This window comes from Lycium barbarum, chromosome 6 (genome assembly GCF_019175385.1).
Source record: "Lycium barbarum isolate Lr01 chromosome 6, ASM1917538v2, whole genome shotgun sequence".
Taxonomy (NCBI): Eukaryota; Viridiplantae; Streptophyta; class Magnoliopsida; order Solanales; family Solanaceae; genus Lycium; species Lycium barbarum.
Window position 1 is genome coordinate 105,059,299 of NC_083342.1, and position 17,303 is coordinate 105,076,601.

Genomic DNA, 17,303 nt, shown 5'->3' on the forward strand with positions numbered 1-17,303 from the left:
TCCACAGCCTCGGCATATTAAGAGAGGGATAAAACTTAAATATCATCAATTTAAATGACGAAAACTAAAGACCACCCAAAATGATGGACAATCCGCGCAAAAAAAAGTTTTCAACTGGACAATGCTTCATTTTACAGAGTTGTTATAAGTTGGGCAACACAAATTTAAGACCAATATCTTTGGCCCAAGAAGATCTATCTGCAGAAGCCCCCTAATATTACATTCAAAACGGGTCATTTGCACTTTGTCCCTTTTTGGTGCTGGTCTTTAATTTTTGGCCTTCAAATGGGTTGGTCTTTAATTTTTGGCCTTCAAATGGATTTGTCTTCGATTGTTGTCCTTTAAAATTGAATTTATTCTTAAAGGACACAAGTTACGCATTATAATATTCGCAAGTTATGCTCACACCCTTAAAGAACTTACAAGTTTTTGCGCTGAGTATCCTTCAAAAGGAGTGGTCTTTAATTTTTATCCTTCGTTTTTAAAATATTTAACTTCTGCCCTTACCTTCATTTAATGAAACTTTTGTGACGCAAATATCTTTCGATCCCAAATAGCGTAGCTTTCTTCTTCAACTCCTTTTCTTCTCTTCCCCTGCTACTTCATCCTCCTTTTTATTCTATCAATGGTGGAAGAGCTCTCTTCTATTTATAGTCTCCAAGAACGAACTCCAAATAATGAAATGACACTACCGTGTTTGCCTTTAAAAATACTTACAGTAGTGTTAGCACCTAACGTTCTTCACATAACTGTGTACGATATAGATGTATTTCATCATGTGGTCACCAAACCTCGTTTACTTAACTTTACACATTAATAAAATCAAAAAACTATTTTTATCAAGATGCTAAAAGCCAGGAAATAATACTGGATGGCGATTGCTAAAACTCCACACCTTAGGCCTCTTACGAAAATTGCCACATTTTACATATTAGTAATACTAGTGTCATTTGGCTCGTGCTAAGCCCGGGCCCAAACCGATCTTACAAAATTCAATTTGCAGATATTTTATAAAAAAATTCTGCTATTGTTCCTTTGTTTTTCTAACATCAATTTGATACTTTCAATAGACTTCTACCCGAAAGTTAAGGAAAAATATTTTTTTAGTTTATATATATGCTTTAAAAAAAAATCAAACATTGACTTTTCTAATTGCTATTTTACTTAAATATTTTTAGACTAAAATCTCCAATGATCCAAATTCGACTTTTCATATGTTCAATTAATGTCAAAAATATTTACTGTGAAAAAAATATTGTTGTATGATGATTTCAATAAATTTAACTTATAAATAAATATAAATAATTAAGACCCTTTGATATTACAAGATATTTTTGTAGATGTTTTCTCAAATTAAACACACAAAAAAAATATTGAAAAGTCCATAAAATTAATTTTTTCTTAGTTAAGCTTTCATTGTCCTTCCAAAAGATGTATGTTAAAAAATAACATCTCTTTCTTAATTTAATAAATAATTTTATGAAATTCACATTGTAATAACTTTTTCATGTTGAATTTAATTATTTTTTCTTTGACTATAATTTACAATTTCAATTCATTTTTAAGTGTATTTAACAATGATATTTTTATTTATTATTTTGATTTTAAACCTAATCTTAACTTAAGTGAAATCTTTGTTAATTACTTATTTTTGCCAGCATGTAGGATACAAAATTACAGGAGAAAATAAAAAAAACTTATCTATAACCGGACGAAGACATTTTTAAATAGCAAATGATAATTGGTAATTAACATCAACAAATAATAAATAGTATTATAAAAATAATATTTTAATTCAATAATTAAGCCTATATTATAGAATTTGATTGACATGATAATTATATTCTTTAAGTGTCTATAATAAATTCTTAAGGAAATATACAATTTTAAACAAATTTAATATATTTCTCATAAAAGACTCAAATATGTATAAGCATGTTTTATAGGGTTCACCAATCTTTTCTATGACATCATCATCTTTAGTGGCATAAAAAAAAAAGCTCTTAAGGTTCTCAAAATTTACCAAAATTTGTAAGAGTTCACAAAGTAATACAAACTTTAATTAGGGGTAAAAAGAGATTAAAAAATCCATGTGAAAACTACAAAAAATTAGTATTCTCCCTTATATAGTAGTAATAAGATAAAGTTGTGAACTGTAACTCTAGTTCACCAGACTATCTTAATTATAAGATAAAGTCCCACTAGTCTTTAGCTCATTGGTAAAAATTATCAAATAGTAACACTTTCTATTTTCACTTAAGGTCTATCTTTATATTCTAAAGTTAGTCAAGTTAGGGGTTAAGCCATAACTTTAAATTCCAAAGTTAGTCAAGTTAGGCCTTAAGACCTATCTTTATATTCCAAAGTTAGTCAAGTTAGGCCTTAAAACATTACTTTAGATTCTAAAGTTGGTCAAGTTACGCCTTAGATTCCAAAGTTAGTTAAGTTAGGCCTTAGATTTCAAAGTTAGTCAATTTAGGCCTTAAATTCTAAAGTTAGTCAAGTTACGCCTCAAGGCATAACTTTAAATTTCAAAGTAAGTCTAATTAGGCCTTCAGGCCTATCTTTATATTCCAAAGTTAATCAAGTTAGACCTTAAGACATAACTTTGAATTTCAAAGTTAGTCAAGTTAGGCTACAAGGCCTATCCTTATATTCCAAAGTTAGTCAAGTTAGGTCTTAAGGCATAACTTTAGATTCTAAAGTTAATCAAGTTAAGAGCCTGTTTGGATGGGCGTAAAATAAGCAGCTTATAAGCTGGAAACAGTTTATAAGCCAAAAAAAAAATAAGTTGGGGTAGGCTAACTTATTTTTTTTTTGGCTTATAAGCTGTTTTCAACTTATAAGCTGTTTTAGATAAGCTAAGTCAAACGGGCTCAATTATTTTTTTAGGCTTATTTTATGCACAAAATGACTTTAAGCTGGCCAACCAAACACTCAAAAAAGCTGAAAAGAGCTTATAAGCAACTTATAAGCCAATCCAAACGGGCTCTAAGCCTCAATCCAAGGTTAATCAAGTTACGCCTTAAGGCATAACTTTAGATTTCAAAGTTAGTCAAGTTAGGCCTTAAGGCCTAGTGATAGAGATAATAATAATAATATGGGAGTGTTTTTTTTTTCTTTCTCAACTCTACATTCAGGTGTCTTTGATTGAGTGAGAAAAGGACATAAATGGTCCCTTAACTATGAGAGTAGGTTTAAAATAGTCCTTTAACTATGCACTTAACAGTCTTAGTCCTTTAAATTCGCCACAAGTTAACAAAAATGGTCTCTTAACTATGACAGTTGGTTAAAAATAGTCCCTTAAGTATGCACTTAACAGGTTTGGTCCTTTAAGTTTGCCAAAGTTAACACTTTTAGTCTCCGACAAAATATTCATCGAACTCTGTTTGTTAGATTTGACGAGAACTATGAACAAAAAGAAAAAAAAAATAGCGAGAACTCACATTTAAAGGTACACATTATTAAAGAAAAGGCCAAATACCTCGGGACAAAACTGACGGACATCAGTCGATTATAGGGGAAAATCAAGAAAAAACCAATAGACTTGATAATGTCAGAAAATAGTGTCTTGAAACACAAAAACCGACGGACTCGGTCGATAAAACCAAGGGGAGTCCATCGGCTAAGTAAAATACAATAGACTCATTTTTACTGAAAAGCCGATATAAAAAGTAAATACTTTCATTGTAGTGATTCTTTTTAACCAAAAAAAAAATAGTTTCCGCGCATTTTTCCTCGAAAATAACCGACGGACGTCTGTTTTTTTAAAAAAAAATTATTTTATTACATAGGGGGCAGGGGAAGGAGAAATGGGGGAGGGGATTACAACATGGAGATTCGAACCCTCACCAATAAGGTGAAAGTTCAGGTAGCTAACCAACTGAGCTACTAGATTCCTACGACAGACATCTGTTGGTTTTCGTAAAAAACAATAAAAATTTTAAATACTTGTGTCCCTTTTTTCGTCCATTGTTTTTTCGCTTATTTTTAGTAGTGACAATTTTTATAGTTTCTGTTATTTCTAAAGTCTAGTGTATTTTACTTAGTCAATGGACTCCCTCGGTTTTAATCAATAGAGTCTGTTGGTCTTTGTGTTCCGAGACATTATTTTCTGACATTATCAAGTCTGTTGGTTTTTTCCTATAACGGACTAACGTCCGTCAGTTTTGTCCCGAGGTATTTGGCCTTTTCTTTAATAATGTGTACCTTTAAATGTGAGTTCTTGCTATTTTTTTCCTTTTTGTTCATAGTTTTCGTCAAATTTAACAAACAGAGTTCGATGAATATTTTGTCGAAGACTAAAAGTTTTAACTTTTGGCGAACTTAATGAACCAAACTTGTTAAGTGCTTACTTAAGGACTATTTTAACCAACCCTCATATTTAAGGGACTATTTTGTTAACTTGTGGTGAACTTAAAGGATCAAAACCGTTAAGTGCATAGTTAAAGGACTGTTTTGAACCTACTCTCATAGTTATGGGACCATTTATATCCTTTTCTCTTAATTGAGCACTAGCTGAGGCATAATTTCTACATCTCTTCCCTTTGGTGTCTTTATCTTTTTTAGTGTCAATTTCTTGGGGATCTACTTTGTTGCTTGTTTTTGGGTTTTGGGGTTTCTTCAAATTTCAATTCAACTTGGTTGACTTTCGAATTGGATCTATCACTTCTATAACTTTAATGATATCATTTTTTCGATTTTCTCCATTTTCTTGTTGTATTTTCAGATCTGTAAGTGAAGTTATCTAATTGGTTGGGTAGTTATTAAAGAAAAAATTGTTTAGATAATGCTAATGGAAGCTTCAAAACATTATAAGGAAGTTGATGGCGAAATTTGAAATCCTCCATTATTGATACTTGACCTAGGTTTGAAATCTGAAGGAGGAGAGAAGGATGAAGTTGGGGAAGAAGATGAGTTGGAGAATAAACCTAAGCTATGTGGGATGGGAGGGTAATTTCGTCCACTTGTTATTAACTTGAAGTGTTGAAGGGTAAAAACTAAAACAATGATATAGAAGGGACAAAAATTACAGACCAGGCTAAAAGAAGCACATTTATGCTAATGACCCAAGAACTTATGCCCCATTTGAAGGGTAACAATTAAAGGAATTTTACATAAATGACTAATATTTAGGGGTTTTAAATTGGACATAACTACATTTTAGCTAATTACATTTCATAGCTACAATAGTAGCTATAGTTGATTGTATTCGCGCGCTACAGTAGACTGTATTCAAAAATTGAATTGTATTCAAAATTCAGCTGAGTCAGATTTCGTTGTATCAAGTCAGATGTACTCAACTAAGTTGTATTCAAGTCAAATGTATTCAACTCAACTGTATTTATTTGTAGCTACTTTTACACTGTGTTCACTTTATTATATTTAAAATCGGTCGTATACAAAAAATAAATCCTTCTAAACACAACCCCAAACACTGAATTTTGCACAAAAAAATTAACGAATACACTCAAATACTAAATACAAGAAATAAAATTCACTGTATTCATTTGTATACACTTCAAATTTACTGTATTCGTTTTGTATACAAAAAGATCTCCTTCGAAATACATGCTGTAAATACCGATACACCATATGTATACACTCAGATTTGAAATACAAAAAAATAAAAAGCTCAGATCTGAGCCGCCACGGGAAAACGACCGGAGGCAGCGATGACGAGATACAAAAAAAAGCTTTCTCTCTCTAGAAAAACAATAAAGCTAAGATCTATTGTTGATGATGAGGAGGTGGAGACGGCGGAGGCAACGGTGAACGACGCCAGATCTGAGCATAGCTCCGGCGGACTTTGAAGCTTTGGAGCCATTAATGTAACTTTGGAACTTTCTCTCTCTCGAAAAACAAAGAGATTTAAAGATAGAGAGAGAAACAAGGGGACTTATACTGCACTAGAGTTAAATTTGACAACGATGGCGGTGGAACTCGTCGGAGATCTCCACGGTGGCAGGCGGCGGCAGAGAGAGAAGAAGCGGCAGTGGAGGAGGTGGTGTGGTGAGAGAGTTGAGGGAGAAGAGAGAGGGTGTTGAAAGAAAATATTGATATAATGAAATAATAGAAGATGAGCTTGAATTAGTTACCTTGTGTAATTAATATACAAAATTTAGCTATGAGATGTAATTTGGGCAAAGTATAACTACTAAATATAAATAAGCCCTAATATTCTCTATACCATGTAGATTTCCCAAAAATTAAAGACCAGTCCATTCGAAGGGAAAACCATGCAACTACTTGAATCAAAACTACAAAAATAAAACTTAGTCAGCTGGTTTTAAAAAACATTGTAGCATTTGGAGAATTATAATTAGCTTATATTCGTTCCTCTCGGATTAATTTGCTAAAAGCAAAAGTAATTGTTGCTTACCTTTTTATCTGCTCAATTCATTCGTTCCTCTTTGTATGTTTCCTTTTTGTTTATTCCCTTTCCTATCATAAACTATTCTGTATGCCGATTAATGATTTCCAAGAATTTATGTCAAACAAGTATGTAAAATTAATTGAACAGTGACACCAATAAATCACTTACTAAACTCATTTTTTTTTTCATATGTGCGTATTAATTGATTACCATACTTTATTTCACTTTCAAGGAGGTCTTTTAGTGATATGCTTGCACGCATCTTTGTGGTGAAAATGATAGGAACCAAATCTCCAAAGGCCTGAAAGCAAAACATTTAAGTTTATCACATGCTTTGTATTACATTTTTATTATCTTTTTAATATACCTAGTTGAGATGATAACTTTTTTTTTTTGTTTTGTTAATTTACTCGTTTTTTGAGTTAATTATATTACCAGTTGGAAGAGCTTTGTCATAGCTTGGGTACCTCTGCATCTTTGTTTTTAAAATGAACAAAAACATGATATCTTATGAAAAATTCCGTATTCGAAGGGAGAACCAAAAACCTTAGATAAATTGACAGAAGACAAAGCAAATAAAGAAATGGAACAGAAAAATAATTAAGAAGAGGGGGTAATAATATTTCTTATGCCCCAATTTATGTGATACGTTAGTTCCACGAAACTGGTATCTTTTTATATTTATAAACACATTAATTTTAAATTTTTATTTTATTTTAAATAGATAATTTATAGTCACATAAATATTTATGACTTATTTTATACCATAAATTTCGAAAATTGCTCATTCTTACTAAGATTCCTCCAGTCAAGGTGCATGGCATCAATTGCGACATGAGTAAAAATAATAAAAATGTTCTAAAGTAACTTTTTTTTTAATGTTTATAAAATTAATTAAACAAATGAGCATATTACTAAGAGCATATTAGTCAAAGAGTTTTTTTTACATTAATGATAATTGGGTTAGAAGAAATGTTATAAACAAATTAATACAAGGAATGTAAACGTAATATTGTAAATCACAAAAAAATTTAGTGTGATGAAGGAAGGACTCTGACAACCCCCCCCCCCCCCCCCCCCCAAAAAAAAAAAAAAAAAAAAAAAAAAACAGATTAAAGAAGGCCGAAAAAGCGACAGACATTGATAAGAACTATAGCGGAAAGAGATCTGCGAATTTGGAGATAGTTAAATTCCCATCCATATCTTAAAATTGGTTAAATAATTTTTTGTTTTGTTCACTTGAAATTCTTTTCCTCTAGTATAATTTTCATTTTCAAGAAACTACTATTATTATTACTAAAGTTTATTACATAGCTTGATTTGTCTAGGATACAAGTACCTAGATCATTTTCATAAGATGCTAAAGCATAAAAAAAAAAAAAAAGAAAAAAAAAAAAAAAAAAAGGGTACATCATAGAATATTAAGTTTTCAAAAACATCCGAATTACTTCCGTACTTTGCTAGTCATCTGCTACCTTGTTGCCTTGCTTGAATATATGCTTTAAACCCGAACTTCCTGCAATCATATTGAATTCATGGTTTTGGGATTAGTTCTACTTTCCTTGATGCAAGACCAAGGAAAGCATAAGAGGAAAGAGTTAGTCTGTTAGTTTGTGATTTGATATGATTCGGATAAGTTAAAACTATTGCTGAAATAAGTATTGATGCAGTACATACCTCAGAAAACAAAGTTGTTGCTGGACAGAATAATAATCTCTCCTCCACGGCTTCTGCTCAAGGTGACATCAGCTGTATTCCAAAAAAGACATTGTGTATGACTTGTTTTTTCTTCTGTTTCGCCTCTGATGGATCATATTTTGTTGTAGACCTCAGATTGCTTGAGATGCAAAACGAGAACCACGATGATTCTTCTCCAAGAGGGGTTATTGAAGCATGCATCAGAAACCAGGAGAATGGCTCCAGTTCTCCTAAAGCTAAACCCTCAGCTCTGCTTGTCAAATCCACGAATGTCCTCTCGCTGGCACAAGTTCTTCAAAATGTGAGAAAGAAGTTCTATCAAAAGACTACCTTCTTTTCCACCTTTAGCTGTGCCAAAGATATCCAAAAGGAAAAGCAGAAGCGTGAGGTAAAATGCACCAACGTGTTTCGATCCATTCAAATCATCCTGGAAGAACTTCACCCTATCTGACCTGAAAAATGCTACCAATAATTTTAGCGAAGGTTTATAATCTGATTTGACGTCTCTCTTTTTGGCATTCAGGCTAATACATTTCTACATCTACTACTCTTTCACGAAGCTCCCATGATTCTATTTCATTTTTGAGAAAGTTTTAGAGCATAAATGTGTATTCTAGAGTTGATCTTTTTCTTTGACAGAAAACTTGATTGGCAATGGAGGATATGCTGAAGTTTACAAGGGTTGTTTGCCTGATGGTCAGCGTGTCGCGGTTAAGCGCCTTAATAAAGGTACTCCAGACGAGCAGGAACAAAGCTTCCTATGTGAAATTGGTACTATAGCACATGTAGACCATCCATAATACTGCAGGGATGGTTGGCTATGGAGTGGAAGGAGGCACATATCTTGTTCTTCAATTATTTTCTCAAGGGAGCTTAGGATCATTTTTTTCGTGGTCTGTCTCAAAATTTCTCATTACAGGACAAAATTTTTGTTCTTGTAATTGATTAACCGCCCATTTATGCTCTTAACACAAGGCACTTTACTGTTTTCAATTTTTTTAGGCTCAAGGGATAAGCTTAGATTAGGTCGCCAGGTACAAAATCACACGGCCTACTTTATCTTCATGATAATCGCCAAAGGCGGAGTATACACAGAGATACCAAAGCTGATAATATTCTACTTATGAAGGATTTTGTGCATCAGGTACTATACTAGCTGACATTATTAAATCTTCCAAAATCTGCACAATTTTGGTAAAACAATCTGCGGGTCTCCTCTGAATGTATTAGGATGGTACATGTGTTATAGTACCAATTTCACATAGGAAGCTTGGTTCCTGTTCCTCTGTTGTACCTTTGTTGAGGCGCTTAACTGCGACAAGCTGACCATCAGCCAAACAACCCTTGTAAATTTCAGCATAGCCTCCTTTCCCAATTAAATTTTCTATCATCAAAGAAGAGATCAACTCTAGAATACACATTTATGCTCTAAAACTCTTTAAAAAAATGAAATAGAATCTTGGAAGCTCCATGAAAGAGTAGTAGATGTAGAATGTATTAGCCTGAATGCAAAAAAAAAAAAAAAAAAAGACGTCAAAATAGATCAAGTACCTTCGCTAAAATTACTGGTACCATTTTTCAGGTCAAATAGGTTGAAGCTCTTCCGGGATGATTTGAAGGGATAGAAACATGTTGCTACATTTTCCCTCACGCTTCTTCCTTTCCTTCTTGATATCCTTGGAACAGCTAAATATGGAAAGGAAGGTAGTCTATTGATGGAACTCCCTTCCACATTTTGAAGAACTTATGCCAGTGAGAGGGAATCAGTGAATTCGACAAAGCAGATTTGAGAATCCAAGGGTTAGCTTTAGGAGAATTAGAGTCGATACCCAGCTTCTTATGCACGCTTCCATAACTTCTCTTGGAAGAATATGTTCTTTGCTTGTATATGGACAACTGAACTTAAGTTTAAGCTTGGCAATTAAGTGATGCATAATAACTTTCTTAACTTTGTCATCTAGGAGAGCTTGGCTCACAAAGGATTGAATGTCATTGGTGGTTTGTGGTAGATTTTATCAATGATTATTGGTGATGGGCTTTGATGATAACTTTTTCTAAGAAAGCTAGTATCACGATGGGAAAAGGAATATTGAGAGGTGCAAAGATGGCAATAAGTGAAATTCAGTAACGAGCCTGTTTATAGTCGCAGTAAGTGGTGTAGTAGTGAGCAACCGAATATAAAGAGGAGCAGATAGAGATTGAGGTAGAAAGTGGAAGAGTACATATTTATGTGTGATACATCCTATGTACCACTGAAAACATGTTTTCTAATTGAGATGCGGCAGAGAGAACGCTAGTGTATCATTGGTAAAAGGGAAATATAACAAGAGTTAAAACTGGATGGGTGTATATGGTGTGAGATACATCGTGTATAACTTTTAATCACATGTTTCAACAAACTCCGCACCAAACTTTTGTGTCGTTTACAAAGGTTATTATTACCATTCAACAAAAGAACAAATACATGTGAAGTATCACATGTATAACGTTCAGAACACATTTATTGCTCACTTGTACCAAAAACTCCGCACCTACTTTTGTGTCGTTTACAAATGTTATTATTACCGTTCAAGAAAAAAATAAATGCATGTGAAGTATCACATGTATAACGTTCAAAACACATTTTTTGATCACTTGTACAGAAAACCCCGCACCTGCTTTTGTGTCGTTTACGAATATAATTATTACCGTTCAAGAAAAAAACAAATACATGTGAAATATCACATGTATAACGTTCAAAACATGTTTTTTTGCTCACTTGTTTAGAGAACTCCACACCTACTTTTTTATCGTTTACGAATATAATTATTATCGTTCAAGAAAAAAATACATGTGATATAACGTTCAAAACACGTTTTTTTGCTCACTTGTAAAGAAAATTTCAGCACTACTTTTGTCTCATTTATGAAAATAATTATCACCATTTAAGAAAAAGATAAATTCATGTGATATCTCACACATATAACGTTCATAACACGATTTCAAGGACATCATTTTTAATAGAAGATAAACTTTAATAAAGAGATTCCTTTTGTGGAGATTAGTAAGACCAACAGAGAAAGGTAGTATCTCAGTGGGAAAAGTTGGAAATGGATTGAGTTGGTAAAGGGGAGAAGTATTGTGAAAAATATATTACTGACTCGGGAAATCATATCAGATATAAGACTACGAGCCAAAACTACTAATGTGGTGATTAAATTGGATATGGCAAAGGCATATAATAAGGTCTCTTGGCTATTTTTGACTAAGGTGGTAAGGAAACTGGGCTTTTCAAAAAGATTAATTGATATGATTTTCTAAATTTTCAGCAACAACGGGTATTCTATCCTAATCAATGGACAACAGTAAGGGTTTTTTCAATCATCACGGGGAGTGAACCAAGGGGATCCACTATCCCTTTCTTTTTCATAATAACAGTTGAGGTATTATCCAGAAATCTGAATGGTTTACATCAAGTTCCACAATTCAGGGGGATGTAGGGATCTAGTAGCTCAGTTGGTTGGCTACTGAACTTTCACCTTGTTAGTGAGGGTTCGAATCCCCACGCTGTAATTCCCTCCCCCATTTCCCCTTCCCCTACCCCTATGTAATAAAAACAATTTTAAAAAAAAAGTTATGGGATGACTAAGTGGGGTCCTAATATCAATCACCTAGCTTATGCAGATGATAAGATCATTTTTTCCTTATTAGACCTATTTTCACTACAATTGATAATGGAGGTACAGGGGAATTATGAGAAGACTTTAGGGCAGAGAGTCAATAAGGAAAAGAGTTCAGCATTCATGCACCATTATGTATTAGGAGATATCAGTATAATTGTGGAAACTACAACTAGAATAGGCAAAAAGGAATTCCCCTCTACTTACTTTGGGTGTCCAATTTTCTACAGCGGGAGAAAGAAGGATTTTTATAATCCAGTTCTTATGAAAATCATGAACGGATTATGGTCTTAGTAGGGTAAGCTATGGTGGAATTTTAGAACCAAACCTTCACTATAGAGTATTTTAAAAAAAAAAAAAAAAAAAATTGTAAGAGGTGAATGCAGTGATAACACAAAGGAGATATGGTTCTCCGACATGGAAGAAAATGTTATAAGCAAGGGAATAATTGATAGAGCATCAGAGATGCTGGCACAAAAATGAGAAATTCTCAATTTTGGTTTGATAATTGGACAGGATTGGGGGCACTATATTATGCTACAACATATTAATACTATGATGAGAAAATTCAGAATGCCAATGAAGTCAGTCAGAATGCAAGGTGGAATACTGAGCTGTTACATGAATTACTACCTCAAGACATAGTATAACACTTCATTGATACTATCCAGCCACCATGTTTGCTGAAGGAGATGGATAAACCTTGGTGGTTACTTGATTCAAAAGGGCAGTTTTATGTGAAGTATGCTTGGGATTATTTAAGGTTGAGAGGGCAGAAAAATGAGATCTACAAGCACATGTGAATGAAAGGGCTTCCTTTTAAAATATCATTCTTTCTATGGAGGTGTTGGAAGTACAAAGTACCACTGGATGATGTACTGAGGAAGATGAAGTATAATATGGTATCTAGATGTTGGTGTTGTGAAAATCCGGGGGAGGAAAAAATTCAACATCTATTTGCCAAGACAGTTTCAGCTAACAGGACCTAATCCTACTTTTGCTCTTTTGCATGTATTAATGTGGAAGGATTACAACTACAACATATTATCGTGAAATGGTGATAAGCCCTTGTTACAAATAGGGTCAAACCAATATTTCAAGCAGTTGCTGCTATTTATATCTGGGAACTGTGGAAGAGAAGAAATGTTATAAAGCATGAAGAAAAAAGGACAGTGGGAAGTAGCATTTACCAAGTGTCCTCAACAATTCAAAGGTTAGTACAAGTTAGAAATACATCCATAAGGTAGGTACCGTACAGATGGAGTTCTATGATTCAAATGCTGGAAGGGGGGGAAGCTATACTGAAGTTACTAAAGTTCATGGACTTTTCCCCAAAAGGTTGGTTTGTGTATAATACAGATGATGCTTCAAGGGGGAACCCAGGAAGAGGTTCTTATGGTTTATGTTTGAGAGATTCAGAAGGATATCTAATCAATACCCAAGCAAAGGAGATTGGTTACTCAACCAATACTGAAGCAGAGGCTATTGCAATCCTTTTATCTCTCGAATTTAGTAAAAATAAGCAGACGAAAAACATAATCATTCAGACTGATTCAAAAACTAATATAACAAATTTTATTATAGAAATGGAAGCCACCTTGGAACATTGCTATGTGGATTGAGGAGATTTGGGAAATTGGTAGAGGAATTCAGGTCAAGTATACTGACATTCTATGGGAAGGAAACACGTTAGCAGATTCCCTAGATTATCATGCACTAGATAAAAGGAATTTTAGGTGCCAGAATATTATGGAATTGGTGAGTGCACAAAAGAGGATCCTCAATAGTGATAAATCGCAGATACCATATTGGAGGATTAGGACTATGAAATGAGAAAATCATGAAGTGCTAACACAACTACAAACATAAGTCAATTGCAGGACGATCACAAGCAGGGTCAAACAAAAAACACAAAGTCACAACAGAGGAGGAGAGATCTGAAAAGAAAATTAAGCATCACTACTAAAAAACTGTCAAAAATCGACGGACAAAAAATCGACGCACAGTGTCGGTTTAAAAAACCGACGGAAAACCGACTCTCTGCGTCAGTTTTTTACATTTCTATTTTTTTTTAATTATTTTAATTAGAAAACCGACGGACGACGTCGGTTTTTTTGGCAGAATTTTGAAAATATATATCCGCCAACGTCGGTTTTATTAAAAAAAATTAATAATTAATATAAAACCGACGGACGACGTTGGTTTAAAAAATAGAAATATTTTAAATAATATGCAATTCAATTTTTTATTTTTTTTTAAATAATAAACAATTTTTTTTAGGAAACTGACGGACAGGGTCGGTTTCCTTTTTTTTTTTTTAATTTTTGGGTCAAATCTGGTCAAACGTGCAGAAAAAACCAACGGACAGGGTTGGTTTTGTTCGTCGGTTTTTCTTTAAAAACATTCCAGACGGGTTTTCATACCCATTTCTTCTCCTCTTCCCAATTAAACTCCCATTCCCCTCAAACCCTAGCTACCCGCCGCCCCCCTCCCCTCCACCCAGCCCCGCCGCCCAGCGCCGCCGCCCAGCGCCGCCGCCTGCGCAGCCCGTCCCACCAACCCCAGACCCGTTTTGAAGTTAATTAATTGAGGTTAGTTTCCCTTAAATTAGGGCTTTTAAAATTCTGTCAATTTTAGTTTTATTTGTAGATTTTAGGCCTAATGCTAATCTATTTAGCTTTGTTAAACATCATTTGCAATGTTATTAATGTTGAATTTGTGAAAAAAATGTAAACTTTATTTGACTAGTTTAGTTGTCATTTTTTTTTTTGCTTGAGATTGTGCTATATTTCATGTTCTTTGTCAATGTATTTGTGTTAGCTTAGTTATCATTCTTTGTAATATTATTGATGTTGAATATGTGCAAAAATGTATACTTTAATTATTTGACTAGTTTTTTTTTTTTTTTTTTGGTTGGATTGTGCTTTTTGTTAGAATTCCATAAGTTATTAGAATTGTTATTGATCATTCCAAAATAGAATTGGTTGAGATTGTGCTTTTCAAAGTTAGAATTGTTAAGTTATAGTATTTCTATAACCTCAATACTAAAATGTAGATTTTATTTCTCTAAATTTACTTTTCAATTTTTAGAATTGGTTGGAATTGTGCTTTTCAAAGTTAGAATTATTAAGTTATGTTAGAATTATTAAGTTATAATATTTCTATAACCTCAAAACTAAAATGTAGACTTTATTTGACTAGATTTACTTTTCAATTTTTAGAATTAAAGTTAGAATCCATAAGTTATTAAAGTTAGAATTGTTATTGAGAATTCAAAGTTAGAATTGGTTGGGATTGTGCTTTTCAAAGTTAGAATTGTTAAGTTATAGTATTTCTATAACCTCAATACTAAAATGTAGATTTTATTTCTCTAGATTTACTTTTCAATTTTTAGAATTGGTTGGAATTGTGCTTTTCAAAGTTAGAATTATTAAGTTATAATATTTTTATAACCTCAAAACTAAAATGTAGACTTTATTTGACTAGATTCACTTTTCAATTTTTAGAATTAAAGTTAGAATTGTTATTGAGAATTCAAAGTTAGAATTGGTTGTCGGTGAAAGTAGTGTGTCGCAGGAATATAGTCATGTCTAATATGATAGAGTTAATGATATGGTTAATGATGCTTTTGGCGTACAGTCTGGGTTTGAACCTGGGCAAAATTTTGAGGAACCTCCTAATGAAGAAGCAGTGCGCTTCTATCAAGAATTAGAAGAGGCTAGTCGTCCACTTTAGGTAGGGAGTCAGCATTCTAAGTTGTCTGTTGCAGTTAGAATGATTAACATCAAATCAGATTGGACTGTTGCTGAAGCTACTATGGACTCAATGATTAAGCTTGTAGGGGAACTAGTTATTCCGGAATTCGACATACCTAAGAGTTACTATGAAGCAAAGAAATTGTGTTAAAACTGGTTAATGGTACTTTTGGTTGGACATTTAAATATTTCTGAACTTTGAAGGTCTATTTAGATAGTATTTGATGTGTTTAGATAGTTTTTGATGTGTTTTATTATTACTTAGGGTGATTTTATGTGTTGTAGCTCTTTTAGAATTGATTTGGAGCATTTTAATGCTAGTTTTGAGCTGCTTTTGGTACTCGTTTCTGTGCAGGTGTGGCTGCAGAAAATGCAGGAATTGAATGCAGGAAATTTTCCAGAAAACCGACGCAGTCCGTCAGTTTTTTGGAAATTAATTTTGGAAATTTTCCAGAAAAATGACGGAAAACCTACTCAGTCCGTCGATTTTCTGGAAATAATTCTGAAATTTTATGAAAAAACCGACGCACTGTGTCGGTTTTGTATTTAAAATAAAAAAATTTAAATAAAAAACCGATGTCGTGTGTCGGTTTTTCCATAAAATATATATTGTTTTTATATAACATAATAAATCAGAAATTAAAAAAACCGACTCTGTCCGTCGATTTTTTTTTTTTTTCATCGTCGGTTTTTCCCCTTTTTTTAGTAGTGCATGCAGGCAAAGTCACTACATGGAAAGATAATACACAGAGGAAACAAAGCAGCTAGAAATGGACGAGTCACAAATTCACAAATCAGAAAGTTCAAAGCAGTTTTTGGTTCACCCATCAAAGAGTTTATGAAGGAGATCTCCCCTTTTCCAAATTCAACAGGAGGTGAAGCGACATCAAAGCTGACGAAAGGGCTACAAAGCAGATCTTGAAGTGTTTGAGCTAGATTGGTCTCGGATACATGAAGATGCAAGAAAATAATTTTCAAGGTGATATGCAGAGAAAAAGCAAGATAAAATATGAGCGGAGAAGAGTAGGTCACCTGAGCACTGCCAAATTGAAGAGATGAGGAAGCAACACACACATACAATTGTAGATGTGGGAAATAGGCAAGTAAATGCACAAAGAAGCTCAAGACAAGATTGGACAAGGCTGAAATCCAGCTCAATGTGAGGAATCGAAGAAGGAGAGCCGACATTACAGAGAAATCGCAACAAATCTAGGGATTTCACCAAGCATTTACTTTCCCATTTCTTTTTTACGTTTTTTGTTTTTATTTCTTTGGACCTTTGCGATTTGAACCTCTTTCTTTTTTATTAATACAAAATGACCCCTTGGGGTTTTAATTGTGCTGCACAATTGTACACAAGCTTTATGAAGTAAGGAGAATATGAAAGAACAAAAGCATTTATGTAATGTAGAAAAAACATCTATAAAGTAAATAGATGATTATATGAGCAAATGAAATGTAGAAATCTGCAATCAAGCAAAATATAGGAAGTAAAATCATGTCAACCAAGTCCAAAAATCAGTTTAAAATCTAATGTGCGTACAAGCATCCTTTTCCTTTTATTTTTGAATTTGACATTACTTAAATATAAATAACCTAGAATAAGGATTTCTTCCTTAAACACTAATCCACCAAGAGTCACCAACAAGGTAACGCCGCCCAGTGTTTTCTGGATCAAATCTGCCGACAATTCTCCACTCATGTCCTTCCAGAGTTGGGTGAGTCATCTACAAGGGCATCTTCCCGATCCGTTCTTTCCAGCGTTCCTCAATTAGATCCATAATTGTTGTAGATGCATCAATATAGTTTAAGTTC

General features: G+C 33.3%; 1 long non-coding RNA gene across 3 annotated transcripts; it reads right to left on the reverse strand.

Moving 5' to 3' along the window:
* Positions 1–7,640: 7,640 nt before the first annotated feature.
* LOC132645192 (uncharacterized) lies at positions 7,641–16,856 on the reverse strand. Of its 3 annotated transcripts, none has more exons than XR_009584029.1 (2): positions 16,521–16,856; positions 7,641–9,458 (listed from the first exon to the last, which is right to left on the reverse strand). It is a non-coding gene; the product is annotated as an uncharacterized LOC132645192 (long non-coding RNA). The 3 variants fall into 3 exon arrangements; XR_009584028.1 differs by having other exon boundaries at positions 7,641–9,576; XR_009584030.1 differs by lacking the exon at positions 16,521–16,856 and adding an exon at positions 9,626–14,248.
* Between the last annotated feature and the right edge of the window lie 447 nt (positions 16,857–17,303).